The sequence below is a fragment of the Planococcus citri genome, chromosome 1 (genome assembly GCF_950023065.1).
Source record: "Planococcus citri chromosome 1, ihPlaCitr1.1, whole genome shotgun sequence".
Taxonomy (NCBI): Eukaryota; Metazoa; Arthropoda; class Insecta; order Hemiptera; family Pseudococcidae; genus Planococcus; species Planococcus citri.
In genome coordinates, this window is record NC_088677.1 from 6,573,536 (window position 1) to 6,589,219 (window position 15,684).

The window sequence follows — 15,684 nt, forward strand, 5'->3', positions numbered from 1 at the left end:
CGAAAGATCTCGAGGATAACAAGCGAGTACCAGCCTCTGAAACATTAATTGTAACAAAGGAATCAAGAGTTTTAAGCGATTATGATCTCTATCTCAAATGTAAAAACATTGATATCAACAATTTTGAGTTCCCTTACACTAAATTAGTTCAAGGAGTAGCAGGTTGTGGCAAAACGACGTACATATTGAGCAAAATCCGCCACGATGGATCCGACTTAGTACTATTTCCAACTAAAGAAGCTGCTATTGATTTCCGTACCCGATTAGCTAAGAAATGGGGACTATCAATAGATGATGTCGAACTTTTACGTAATTATCGAACTATTGACTCGTATTTAATGCATGGGAATGATTATCAATACAAATGTATCTTCATAGATGAAGCATTGTTGATCCATTTCGGTCAAGTGCTGTTTGCTATGATGAAGTCACGAGCTCAGAACGCTGTATTGATTGGAGATGATCGTCAAATCAAGTATATCAACCGTTCACCCTTAAGAAAAACACAGTATCAATTAATACCCGATCAATTAATTGATGAAAAAGAACATTTATCAACATCCTACCGATGTACACTTACTACGGCTAAGTTACTCACCGATTTATACGAAGATGGCATGTTCTCAACCTCCGTGGTTCATTCTGAAATGGAAATCTTCGACTATTACTCAGTAGACACTATTCCACGGGTCTCTGGGGCACAATATCTTGTTTTTACGCAACACGAAAAATCTATATTGGAAAATAGAAAGTTCAAAGTTAATACGATACACGAGTATCAAGGTAAACAAAATGATCACGTTATTATCGTACGCCTCAATAAACAACGCAATCCCGTTTATGAAAGTTTATCCCACGTAATAGTAGCCCTAAGCAGACATCGTAAAAAATTGGATTATTATACCGTTGATTCTAAAGATCTGTTATCATCATTCATTCAACGAACGAGCAACTTTACAATCCACGACTATCGCAGCGTTAGAAAAGGTGATGGAGAAATTCCATGGAAAAATCATAATGAACACACGTTAGATTACCGCAATTCGAACATCAATTATATTCTAAATATTACCCAAAAAGGTGCTCAAAATGATCAATCCGTGTTATCTCAACTGGACCGAACTGAAGTAGAGATCAAAACAACAGTAGTCAGTGTAGGCATTGGAAAAGGTAGTTATCCCGCACAGCTAGACACTGGGGCAACCCCTAACGTAATATCTGAAGAAACAGCTAAGTATTTGATGGAAAATCACTCCGAAGATATGGATTACATTCCATTATCTGAACCAGTGAGTTGTGTATTAGCTAATGAACAAATCGTAGAAACTGCTCATTACGCATTGGTACCAACCTTACGATTTGGCAAACACACCTTGAAAATTCCCTTTTACGTAATGAAAAATTGTAATCAAGTATTCTTAATTGGAATGCAAACGATGATTCAACTCGGGATTGATCCTAGAATACACGAAGGAGTAGCTTACTGCCAGCCTACACCAAAACATGATATTGATTCAATACCTTTTCTAAAACCAGAAGAATACGTTACGAAATTGAAATTAAATCATGTATTAATCCAACAGTCTTATCTTCCAGATACTTACATGCTATTGAATCGAGCCAATACGTTACGAAAATATTACAAACTGCCTGAGGGTGTTACTGATACAGGTCCAGAAATTTATCTCAATCGATTACGAGCTGACTTAGATGAAGCTGTATCTGAGAATCGAATTACTCCTCAACAAGCGGATCATGCGTACAATATTTTAGCTCCATTTAAAGACATTTTCAGCAAATTTCCAGGTCGTTTCAAAGGAAAAAAGGAAAAATTGGAATTTAACATACCCGAAAAAGAAATCATCTATAAATGTGGGAAATACAATCCCTCGAAAAAGATGATGGAAGCTGTTAAACGGGAGATTCAAATTATGCTAGCAATTGACGTAATAGAACCTTCCAACTTGAGATATATCAACCCTATCGTGATCAATATCAAAAAGAACGGTGAAATGAGGATTTGTTTGAACCCGGTGGATCTTAACCCAATTTTAAATGAAAATTACAACGAAGCAGGTCTTTTGGATCGTATTATAACGGAATACGCGGAAGCCAAATTTTTCAGCACATTAGATTTTGTTGCTGGATTTTGGCAAATAGTACTTGAGGAACGTTTTCGTAAATACTGCGCATTCCAAATCGATGGTAGAGTATATCAATTCATAAGACTCCCGTACGGCCTAAAAATATCTTCAGCATTATTCGTAAATCTCGTTAATGATATCATTCCAGACAGAAAGGGTATAACCAAGTACGTCGACGATATCTTGCTTCGTGCAAATACCTTCGAGGAGATGTTGGAATTACTGGTTGAAGTCTTTGAAATATTACATAAGAATGGACTCAAACTAAACGCCACCAAATCCAGATTTTTCAGAAGAACAACGGATCATCTAGGATTTGATTTGGAACCAGGCATTATCAAGAAACAATCGAAGAAAATATTGAAATTTTTAGAGTATGTCGAAAAACATACAAACAAAAAGACCGGTAAATTTGAGTTGAAAAATGCCAACGAAGTACTAGAACTAATTGGATTAACAGGACTCTACAGGCGTTTCATTCCTTGCTATCAGCAAATCTTACGTAATCTTTACAAACTAACCGAAAAAGGGGAAGTATTCGTCTGGGGACCCGATCAAGAAGAAGCTTTTGAAAAATTGAGAGCAGAATACATCAAGGACTTTGTTTTAATTTCACCTCGAAAAGGATACGATTTATACCTAGACACTTACACGTCATCTGATGCGATGAATGCAGTATTATACCAAACTGTCGAAGGTCAAGACGAGATCGTTATGTTTACAAGCTTCAGCTTTAAGGAACACCAAAAATCGTATACGTTAATCGAACGTGAGATGTATAATTTAACAAAAACAATTCGCAAACTCCAACTGTGGCTACATGGAAGAACAATCCATGTAAGAAGTGACTTAAAATCAATCGTAGCCAATTTTGAAGTAATGGCCGAAATACACCGAAAAGCGGCCATTTGGATTACGCAATTGAACTGTTACAATTTGATTTATGACTTACGTAAGAAACATAAACGCTGGTTTGGAATTCAAGCTCCTGAAATTACGTTAAATTACTGCAACTTTGCCAATTTAGTATCCATCGAACAAAATGTTGGAGATAAAATCAGAGAACGTCTCATATCAAGCTTACGTAAAATTGATCAATTCCAAAAGAAGGACAAAACCTGCAAAGGAATAACGTATCGATTAAAAGTCCCTGATGAGAGATTAAACCAACGTGAATTAGAAGCTAAGAAAAGATTAGTTCTGCGATTCTCAATACATACTCAAAACGGCAAAGAAATCTTAATGTTCAATAACAAAGATGAAACAGTAGTTCCAGTCCTTCCTGATGAACTATTCACCGATACGATGACACATTTACACGAAGTATTTGGGCATGTTGGTGCGAATAAATTGGATACTCTTTTCAGACGAATGTATTATTCTGCGAATTCAAAACATTACGTACGTTACCTCACTAGTGCATGCTTATACTGTAAAGCGAATAAAAATTATGGTATGAAGAAACCAATTGAATTTGCTTACGTGAATGCATATCGACTAGCAGATGTCTTATCAGTTGATTTATTGGGTCCTATCGCGAACGAGTCTGACGAACCAAAATATGTATTCGTAGCCAAAGACGTTTTCTCTGGAAAAATATGGTTACGTTTACTGATTAGTATCAAACAAAAAGCAGTAGCTGATACGATGGAAGAAGTTATTAAAGAAATCATTACGTTAGGACATAAAATACGAAAAGTAAACACTGATAATGCAGTACAGTTCAAGAACAATATCTGGAAGAAGTTACTCAAACGTTATCGTATTCAAAATGGAAAATCAACTCCATACAATACTCAATCGAATATTGTAGAAAGAACGATGAGGTTAATTGGAGAACATCTTCGAGTAAAAATCAATCTTGATAGTGATGGAGCTTATACTCACCATGGTTGGCACCAGCATATCAAGAACATCGAAAATGAAATTAACCATCGTCCAAATGAAGTTGAAATAATCCCAGATGAATTGTGGCAATTACCAGGATTTGAAACCGGTTTACCTGTACATTATATACCAATTAATGCCAAATTTGAATTAAAAGCAACCAGACGTAAAATTAAAGAAAAGATTTTACCTTCGGTAACCAGTGATGAGCTCATGGAAACGCCTTTAGATATGCTAAACGATGTGTACACCGCCAGCGATGGATATGTGTGGATCTTTGTGGATGGAGCGTGCGCTGATAATGGAAGCGAAGACGCGATAGCTGGTATCGGAATTTGCTGGCATCCAGAAGGCACCAAAAACGTATCTGAAAGAATCAATCACGAAAAATACATCAATACGAATAATTTAGCAGAATTAGTAGCTTTGAAAACAGCTATGGAAATAATGTTACGTAATAAAGTCACCAAACTACTGATATTTTCGGATTCGCAATACCTCACTACTGCAATCAACACAGAATACAATAAATGGAAAGCTAATCAATGGAAAAATTCGTCAAACAAACCTGTGTATCATAAAGAATTATTTGAAGAAATCGTAGCATTAAAGATACAATTTGAACATTTCCAACTCCATCACACGTATGCAAGACAGACCGACTACGGAAATTGCATAGCTGATCAGTTGGCTCGTAAAGCCGTCTATACAGATGATTTTGACGATTCCAGGATTGATGAAATGACAGATCATCAGGCATTAATCAATCTAAATGCAGAAAAACGTAAATTAAAACGACAACAAGAAGAACAAAAGTTCAATGATAAACGAGGAGATTTACGATTACACCAACCTGGTGAACTGGTGATGATCACGAATCACAAGCAATCTTCATCGGATAAAGGAACAACCGAAAAATTGTATACAAAACGTTCTGGTCCATATCTAATCGTCGTACGTGCTGGAAAAAATTGTTATGAATTAGTACACATCAAATTTAGCGAAAATAAGAAACTGATAAGCGTTCGACAAATCACATCCTACCTGACGTTACACCAACAGGAGATGCTGCGTAAGGAGCCTAAACTCCGCTCAAAGTTCAACAACAGAACGCTGGAGCAAAAGATGCTGGAATTTACAAACCAAAAGGAACTACTTGAAGAATTTGTTGCTAAATCCCAAACCAAACAAGCCAAAGATAACAACGACGATTTCAAAATGATAAAAAGAAGTTTACGTAATAACCTGTCAACTGATAAGCAAACTGAATTCGATTCAATCCTAAAAGAAGTTGTAAAAAACGACACAGAACGAGACCTGATTAAATCCACAGCTAATCAACGGTACAATCTACGGAAACGGAACAAAAAGCTCAACTACGATGAGAGTGTTGCGCATGTCTCAACAAAACAGTACAGAAAGCGGTTTCTAGCAATTAACTACCTCGTTGTGAAAATCCTCTCCGATACTCAACGTATTAATTTCATCAAGTTATATTCGTCTGTGCAAAAACCGGAGTAAATTTTTCAAGATTGATTCTGTTCCGGTGTTCTTTTTACGTAATACAGTCAAACGTCTTGTGTTTAACTTGCGTAAAGTTTTGTCAGTTCTCGTTCCATTTGCGTAAATTGTTCCAGCAATATCAAGGTAACATAATCTCATATACATATAATTGTCATCGCTATAATTACGTTATGGAAATCTAACCGCATGTGTACGTTCACAGATGGCGGAAAACTCGACAAACGATTATTCCATTTCTCTGCCTACGTGTGCGATCTGCAAATTTGCTCTCCTGCCGACGCAAGTTCTCGTGAGGACTTCATCTTGTCCACATGTGCTTCATGAACGCTGCCGTAAAGAGATAATCTATGATTTCGGACCCGAATTTCGCATTCCCACGCCATGTATGGTGCCTATGTGCACGGGGCAGTTGGATGATCGAACCATTTACCCAGTGACTTTTACGATCCAGCGCTTCCCTTTATTGATCGACGAATCGGATTATCTAGAAAGAATGATGGATCTTGAACGGCAGCTTTCGGAATTACACGTCGAACATACCAACATCCGTAGAGAAAGAAGCCAATACTTAATCGAGCTGCACGAAGCTAATCATCGAAACTTACTTACTGAACGTAGAGAAGCGGATACGATTAACGAGCTGAGACTACAAATTGAGCAATTGTCGATAACAGAATCAAGAGCACGAAGTAATGAAAGCAGACCCTGTGACAATCGCGATGTACTGGCCGACTGCCATCATTTCTTACCAAGAACTTTACGTAACGTAATGGAAGTAATCCGTGAATTAGACTTGCACATCTGTTCTCAGATACCGAAGACGCTAGTGGATTCTAACTCCTTCGAACAAGACCACGACTACGCTTACGTTACGAGATATCTAGCAAATTCATCAACTGGAGGCACCACCACTACTTACTTTCTAAATGGCGTGATGTGTATGGGCGATGGCCTAGTACACGGCTTGGTGGACCTTGCGATCAGCAATAACCGGGAAAGACAAAAAAGATGGAAGAATAATTCGCTGTCCAGAGATGGCATCACTAGAGAAAGACTAATCGAAAACATTGATCGATATCTGACCAGAATACCACAATCGATTTTACTCTCTTTCGGCGAATCGCAGGTTGATGATGCAGCACGTAAACGTGAAACCTACGAAGATATGGAAGCGATAATAAATCATCTTATATACCGCGGCGTCAATCAAATATTCCTAGCACCTGTGCCAAACAGAAAAGTTGGATCGATTAATTACCACGCTAGAAAATGCTACAGAGGTTTTCTACAGAACAAAACAGACGGCGTCATCGTACACTACCTACGAGGCTTAGAAGAAATAATTGATGAACGAGTTCCAGATTACGTTATCGGTTCCCAATCTTTAGTACTGTCACCAGAGACATATCTACAAATAGCTCTATTTTTGATCGAAAGATTCGTCGCACACACAGATTGAAGAAAATTCCCATCACTCTTACGTAATAGTATTTGTTCGGTAATCCATCTAGAATTAAAAACAACATTGTACTTTACGTTATAACTTACGACCGTTATCATTTATTCTATGTCTCACTTACTTTGTAAAATGGATGAAAAGAAGATACCAGAAAACAACCTACTCACATTACGTAAGATAAATCTGAAATAAGAAGAAATGTATCAATTTTTAGTTATTAGTTATAATTTACTTCAAGAAGAAGAATAAAATTATCATTTTCCTTACCTGTGTCAAATCATTCCAATATTATACATGTTCAACTTATTACTTGGGTAGAAAAACAACACGTACTGATGAATAAAGTCGAATATCATACTCAAATTAAGGAGAGGTAAATTTTAATTCACCATTGCAAATTAAAATTATCAACAATAATAGAAATTTCACCAAAAACTGGTAGATCAAAAACACAACGTAGAAAAATATTCAAAGTAGTTATCAGCTGAGAAACCATTTTTCAAAACACATGGAAGGAAGTGGTGGGGATCTCTTTCGTAAGCCAATCAGAAATGTCTTCTAACACATTCCAAAAGTAAACAACTAGTTGAATGTGTTTTATCCGAACTTGAGTAATTGCTGTTTCAATATTTCATCAAAGTAAAATTTAATAAATTATTAAAGCACCGTGTTGAATAATAATTAAAGCAATCCAGCCACCAATAACGTCTATTGTGGCAACTTACCAAAATGGACAGGAAGAACGAGACCGATAGCGAAGGTAAGAACCAAAAGCCACTAATACATTGTGATAAAAATTCAACCAGGCAAAGCTAATCCTATGAAAGTATTCAACAGATGTCAAGCCGAAAGTGTATCGAGAGCTGATGGACGCTACGCTGCCAATTCAACAACTAATGGCAAATTATGGGAAAAAGAATATTGAGCTCGAAAAACTACTGGCGGAAAAGGATGCTAAAATTGCTATGTTGGAAAGAGATATAACCAAATCTGAAAAACGTTTCAAATTAAATGACGAAGCATTACGTAATAAAGAAAGAAACTACAAAATCTTGACGGAAGATTTCAGAAAGGAAAAAATGTACCAGTCCAATTACCGAAAACAATTTGAAAGAAAATTAGACGAAAAGGAAGAACAACTACGTCATCAAGATCGAGAAAAAACTAGACTGGAAGCCCGAATTAACTACTTGGAATCGAAATTAGAAGAAACTGAGCGCAACTATGAGAAATTACGACGAAGATTTAATAACAAAACGATAAATTCACGTAACACGATTCCAGACAGACATCATCGAGAAACCATATCACCGTTGAAACAGCAACATGATTCGAGTTACAGAAAGCGAAAAACACTCAGCGATGAAGACTCAGGATACGACGATTACAGAAACAAGCGAATGAAAACTGTGGAAAAACCTAAACTACGTTACGTTACATATGATCCAGTTCGATACTACGATGGCGTTAAGTTTCATGATCAAGAAGAAAAGGTACAAATGCCGATTGAAATTGACGTCGAACACCTTATGTCGGAATGTAAAAAGAAAGGGTACAGATTCGACCAACCGCTCCAAATAAAAGAAGAAGAAAGAGAAAAATTCCATCTCGAATCACGCTGGAAATACGTTTCAGTATTTGTATATGATGGAAAAAAGGGACCCCTCCGATTATTCTTTTTGAACAACTGGTTGACAATCGGAGATAGTTTTTTGTTTGGCACAGTTCGCGAGGCACTGAAAGGCAACAAAATACTACAAGCAATACACGGTGGCAGCGAATTAACTGGAGGAACAATTTCACCTGGACAAATCAAACGCCAAATAAACGAAAATTTACGTTATCTTCCTCCAAAAGTGGCAATTTCATTTGGATTACACGATTTAACGGTGGAAAAGTATCAAAACGCCTTGAATAACGTTACACAAACTATCGAATTAATAATAGAAAAAGGTGCCAAGAAAATTTTACTATTCCCACCAATTGAACCTCAAGACAAGGAAATGTCAATAAAGAAAACACGCTGGTTCAAAGATTGGCTAAAAGAGAGAGTCAAAAAGTATACAACAGTCGAAATAACCTATGTGGAAATTGCTGAAGAGCTTAATGTAAAATACCCTCGAGCCACGTTCGTCGATTCTCGAAAGAATGTCTTCATAATGCCTCAGGCATACTTCGAAGCGGTCCGGTATTTAGCACCGAAATTACATGAGTAATCAACGCAATATCATCCACTAGAACCTTAAGCTGGAAATGAACGTCCCAAAACAGCATTTCAACAACGTATAGATGACAGAATTATCATTTGTTATAATAGAAGAATCAATTTTACGTTATGTTTCCTCTACAGAAGCCAACCGGTAATAGGAATTCAATTATTTTATCCTTAAAAATCCAGCTCAAGATGACATCTTAATCAACGGATTACGTAATACGAAGAAAGATTAAAAAATTAAACTGTGGAATAAAATTCATAGCATTACTCGAAGAAGAAATGTTTCAGACCAAGCTCGTCACATAAGTTATAACGTAAGATATTCTGTTACCGAAGCCATACAATGGCTACCAAACCGAAGATGTATTATTATAATTATTATAGAATTTGTTTTCATTTGTGAATTATACTTCATTAGTCTATTTTCTAAAATAAAGTCCAAGAAAATAAACAAATTCGAATCATTCCATCGGCACGTCACCCTCCAAACATAGGCAAATAAGACAAACACCGCAACTTCACGTCAACAGACAAACTTGATAATAAACAAAAAGTTGAAACACATTGTGTAATCAACCGTGAAAGATCTATTACGACGAAACGTTCTTTGTGTTGTTATTATATGAAAATTTGTTGTTATTCAATGATTAATTAGTGAAAATACGGAGAAAAAGCAGTAAAAGTGTTTTTATCAAAGAGTGGAGACGGAGAATCTATTCGAAGGAACCTTCTAATCAATATACCAAGGTAAATTCCATCAAATACGACTATACATACGATAAACGAACCAAGTATTTACAACAATCTATTTATATGTTATCCAGAATGGCGAGCAAAATGATAAACGATTCGTTGGGATTAACCGAATTTGAGGCAAGCGTCAAAATGCCGATATGTGCAATATGTTTATTGTTAATAATGGACGAAGAATATTCAAAAGGCATTGCAGTCCTTGATCGATGCAAGCACATTGCACATCAACGATGTGTTAACCTAATGACCAGTGTAATCATCAGCTGTGAGGAGAAAGAAAATCCAGGGAGATGTCAAATCCCTAAATGCAAAGAAATCTTCGAGGTTGAAAAAACTCGTGCAATTAGGATAGCAACCGACGATATGGCAAGCGTTATTGCTCGATACGTGAATTACAATCATAATTTAAAAACCCAACTGAAGGAGTCAGAACAGATGATCGAAGACATCCAACAGATAGTAAACACTCAAGGCACCGATCTAGAGCAAAGAGATTTACGTATTCGACGTCTCGAAGAGGATCTAGAAGGCTTGAGAAACATTTTATACAATAGAGAAATGAAACGTGTTTATGAAGAAATGAAAAAAGAAGACGGCGTGAAACTAGGAGATGAGCTGAAATTCGAAGACGATCAATTTGGACGAAATCCTCATCTACGAGACGCAATGAGATATGAAGTAACGAATACAACGACGGAAAACCCCCAACCATCAGCGTCAGGATTAAATGACGTGACGCAATCAACTTCGGAACGTTTGCATCTGTCTACTCTGCACCCAAATAACGTAATAACAATTGAAAACGACATCGAACCCATCTCTATCGAACCATACCAGCATTGGAAAAACTTAAAGGACAACAACAATTTTTATTACGTAACGTTCAAAGATCCGATTGAAATAAGACCGATGGTAATGCACAACAGAAAAACCTACGACATACCGATCGAATACAATATCAGTGAACTACGAAGAGAATGCTATAAAAACGGATTCAATTTCAACAGTAACGTAACAACACGATATTCTGAACGATTTACTGACAAAATTCAAACTGACTTCATTACGCAGTATACGTACAAACACCCCCACGGATATAACGTCAAATGCTATTTTATGGGAAACTATATGATGGTCGGTGACGGGGCACTCTGCGCAATGGCTTGGGAAGGCCTATACGAAAATAAACCCTTACGTACAACTATGATGAATTCGTTATTGCTGACTGGTACGCTATCGCCGAAGAAACTGAAAAACCATCTCATACACGCTATTCGACAGCTACCTCCAATGCTAGCAGTTTCCATCGGAAACCATGACGTCAGAAAAGAAATCTTCCGTAACGTAATAAAAAACACAAAGCAACTACTACACCTAATGATCAGCAAAGGTGCCAAGCGGATTCTACTGATACCCATGATCTATTCCTATGCGGCCATGGAAAAATATGCGCTAAAAGCAGAGCAGTTTAATAAATGGTTAAAGGAAGAGGCGGTGAAGATAAAAGGCGCAGATCTTATTTATATGGAGCAGTTCGAAGAATTATACCAGAAGCACCCGATTCCATATTTTATAGATCGTCAAGAAAATATCTTCCCAGCATACACGGCGAACTATGAAATGGTTTCTTTGATAGCAACAGATATACACGATGAAAGCGAACTATTCCTGACTCAAGTACCCGAACAACCTGATACGATAACAGAAGAAAGATACAGAGAATACGAAGAACACATCGGTATCGAGACATTACGTAATGTATAATTAACGTAATAAATTATATCCAAATCGAGAATATATCGTGTATACCCATACGATAATGTGTTCATGATCGACGTATCAAATAACGTAACAGCTAAGCATTTCTAACAGTTGTGGAGAAAACTATGCGATGTTTCCTATTGAATATTCTGTATGTGTACTACTAATATAGTAATTATCAAAATAACGTAACGCATCTAATAACTCCAGCAGTCGTGGAAGTTTTAACGATGTTCCTTAATAATGTCCTAAGCATATGTCGAATAATTCTTTTTATTTTTACTCGTTACCTATTTCATAAGGAATAAAATAAATTCTATCACCGTAAGAGCAGATTTCATTTATTCAAAAAGAGCAATCTCATCCGTTAGTACAATTCAAGTAACACACAGAGAAAGGGTACAAAGTATTCGAGTAAAAATACAGTCGTTAAACAAGAAATAACGTGAAAAACAAAATCACAGGTAATGGTTTTACATTAGACATTCAAAGCAGGAAATCATATCTCATTGCGTAAATGTATAACATTGTGGTAAAATTAAAAAACTTAACGTTGTCAAGAAGTGTTAAAAACAATTACATTGAAAATTATCCACCAAGATAGCAGTTACACGTAAGTACAAAATAATACACGAGCATAATACGTATAAAGTACATTGGATTACAATATAAAACGTCCAACAGATTCTCTGACACGTGTGGCTAATCGTCGTGCTTGGCCAAAGAAAACTTCATCTTACGTAATCCGAGTTCGACTATTTCCAAGTGTATCCAGTTCCGTTCAATCCTGGGCTCCAGATTTCATTTTCGTAACGTAATTCATGGAAGAAAAGTCGTATTCTGAACCAACTAGGAAGAAAATGGAAGCAATACGAGTAAACATCATTACTTGTTCAAGCTGCAACAAATCACTTGGGCAAGGCCCAGACCAAGACCGGACAAATACGAAATTAAAGCTAACTTCGTGTAGACATATCTATCACGAAAAATGTCTAACCAATCTGTATATGGCTTACGCACCTGGGACTGAAAAATGCGTATTCTCTAACTGCAATACATCACTGATTCTTGCATCTGACGTCGAGATACAAGCAAATAATATCCAAATTACGACCGTAAAAGATGATTCAACGTCACCGGCGACTTTAGTAGAACAACTATGGAAGTTACGCAAAGAGAACCAAGAGCTGAAAATAGAAAATAACGATTATATGAACGAAGTCGCTAAATTAAACTCTGACGTAAAACATCTAAATGATCGAGTAAAAGCATCAGTAGAAAAAATCATATACCTGAAAAAATGTGAACCAATCGATAACGTAACACCGGAACACAAGTATGATAATCCGATCGATGAATTTATACAACCTTTAAGCGATGAAGAACAGAATCCGGCAGAATCAACATCTAACGAAAAAGAAATCGATGAATCGCAATTCGAACCGAAATACGAAGACACATCGGACGAGGATACGAATTGGAAACACGAACACCTACAAAAAGAAAAAACAGGTGAATTCAAAATTCCGCTGGTTAAATCAACTATTACGAAAACAGCAACATTACCTGCTAAATCTTCACCGAAGAAATCACCACCGAAAAAACTATCATCGCCAACCAAAACCAGCAAAACTATGATTCAAATACGCCGCAAGTCTCCTGAAAGAAAACCGATTAATACAAAAAATCTAAAAGTAATACTTAAGCCATCAGGTTCACGATATGTACCAAGAACGCCTTTACGTAATACTCACCGACGCAATGCTATCAATCGATATAGAACGAAATACGAACAGAATAAGTTCGAGTCCATTATAGATAACAACCAAACTCGTAGCCCTCTCAAGCCAGGACATTTTGGAGCGATTCGTGACGTAAAAAATTACCGAAATCGACTAACAATCTCGACCTACGACAAAAAAGAACAAGTAGTTCATTTACCGGTAACCAGAAAGATTTTCCAAGAGGAAATCAGAAGGATGACACTAAAAACATCCATACCTGATGAATTCGGTTCGACGTGTAGGAAGTTCCGATATAACCTATACACAACCGGAGCTACACTTACGTTACGAAATAAAGGAACGGAGACTATCTTCTTTTTGCAACAGTACTGGATGCTGGGCGATGGCCTGGTACATCAAATGGTCCATTTTGCGATAGCCGGTGATCAAGCTTATACCGAAAAATTAGAATATAACGATTACGTAAATGGTTTTATATCAACAACAGATCTAAATAGATCAATTTCAAAAAACGTAACAAAATTACCTAAAAAGGTGCTGATATCGATAGGTCATAAAGATCTTCATGAAAACGCCAACGAAGAAAAATTGAGAGACGATTTTAATGCGCTGATCAAGACGTTGAGTACTTCGGGCGTAAAGAAAATCTATGTCATACCACCTATAAAACACACGGTACATAGTGATAAGACGAAGAAATTTAGAAATTGGCTAGAAGCTATCAGCATTTCGAAGAAAGACACACATAATACAAACTATATAAAACAGCTTGAAAGCATACTAGACCGAACGTTACCGGAAAAGATAGTCGATAAATGTCCTTTTCTTGACCACCGCATCATTCTGGAGGCTGTTTTGGGTTTACTACCTCTTCTTGCTGAGTAAACATCTGTAAATACGAAATCACGTTACAAAGTATCGAAAATCTAGAACCTTATCAATCTTACGTAATTCATACTTCCCGGAATGAAACAGACATTGCAACATGAACTCGAAATACAACTCATCACATGGAACCTGAAACAATAAATAAATTCATGTTAGTCATAGAATAGCATAACGTAACAATGTACAAAATTTATACATACTGTAATAGTCAATAGTTTTCGTCACTAATGTATGTCCATTAAGCACTTTCGATTTTCGTTCAGTACTTTGATTCACAAGATGTAACGTGATTTTTTGTTATTTTTATTTTACACAGATATACTGTTTAGATATTATTTCACTTTATTCTACGTTTATACTCTTTAATTTTTCCAGAAGTTGCATATATTTTTTTTTTTTTTTTCTCTCTCTCTCTATTTTGTTTTATTTATATCTTTATTGTATCACCTGTTTATAAGAAGATGCTTATATTATTATATTATTTTATTTTTTATTTACTTTTATACAGCAACATGTAAACACCCGGGGCAAAAGATAGGGCACATAGGTCATTCTCCCTTTTTAGTTGTTAGAGTGGTTACATATTCCTATAAGTAATCACTCGGGGCAATGTAAAGGGAGGAATTGCGCCATTTTCCGTCGCTTAGGTGAGGGAAAATTGTTCTCCTTCTACCTTTCGCTCAGTTCTCTTACGTAACCACGCTATCTAGCGGTTTAGTTCGCGTCAGTGAAGTGTTTCACGTTATCCGATCACAACTTCAGTCAATCACGGACTCACTAAGCGAGAGCTTAGTTTCCATTCGATAGATAGGTCGAGGTGCGGAGCCCTATCAGTACGTTCGACGTATGGAGCACGTACTTTCCACCTTATTATTACTGGGATATGGAATATCTTTTACGTAATGGACAATCGGATTGGATCGTGGTTACTCAAGAGATGAACTGCAGCATCTCTAAATTCTCACTTTAGAGTCATTCATACTGGACCTGCCCTATCCGGCATGAATGCCCTTGTCCCTGGGTGGTGTTTTTAACACACATTTGCGACTACTTGTACTCGCTTCTTTTATTCAAATCGTAATTCTATTTACGTAATATAATCAGACTATGTACAATACAGTGCTTAATAACCAATAAAGCTAATGTAACGTTATGGTCGACCGAGTATTCATTTATTCATATTATTCTATATGCATAATTTCTCATCTCATATTTTATCTCCGAAGAGTAGGTATACGAGGCGGTAAGTCGCCAGTGCCTATCTGTGCTTAGCACTAGGTATAGGTCTAACTAGGTCATAAGGGTGAA

General features: G+C 36.6%; 1 protein-coding gene across 3 annotated transcripts in view; it reads right to left on the reverse strand.

The window, feature by feature from the left end:
* The window catches only part of krz (kurtz), a 308,096-nt gene that overhangs the window by 221,568 nt on the left and 70,844 nt on the right, over positions 1-15,684 (reverse strand). The gene's annotated exons all lie outside the window — the stretch shown is intronic.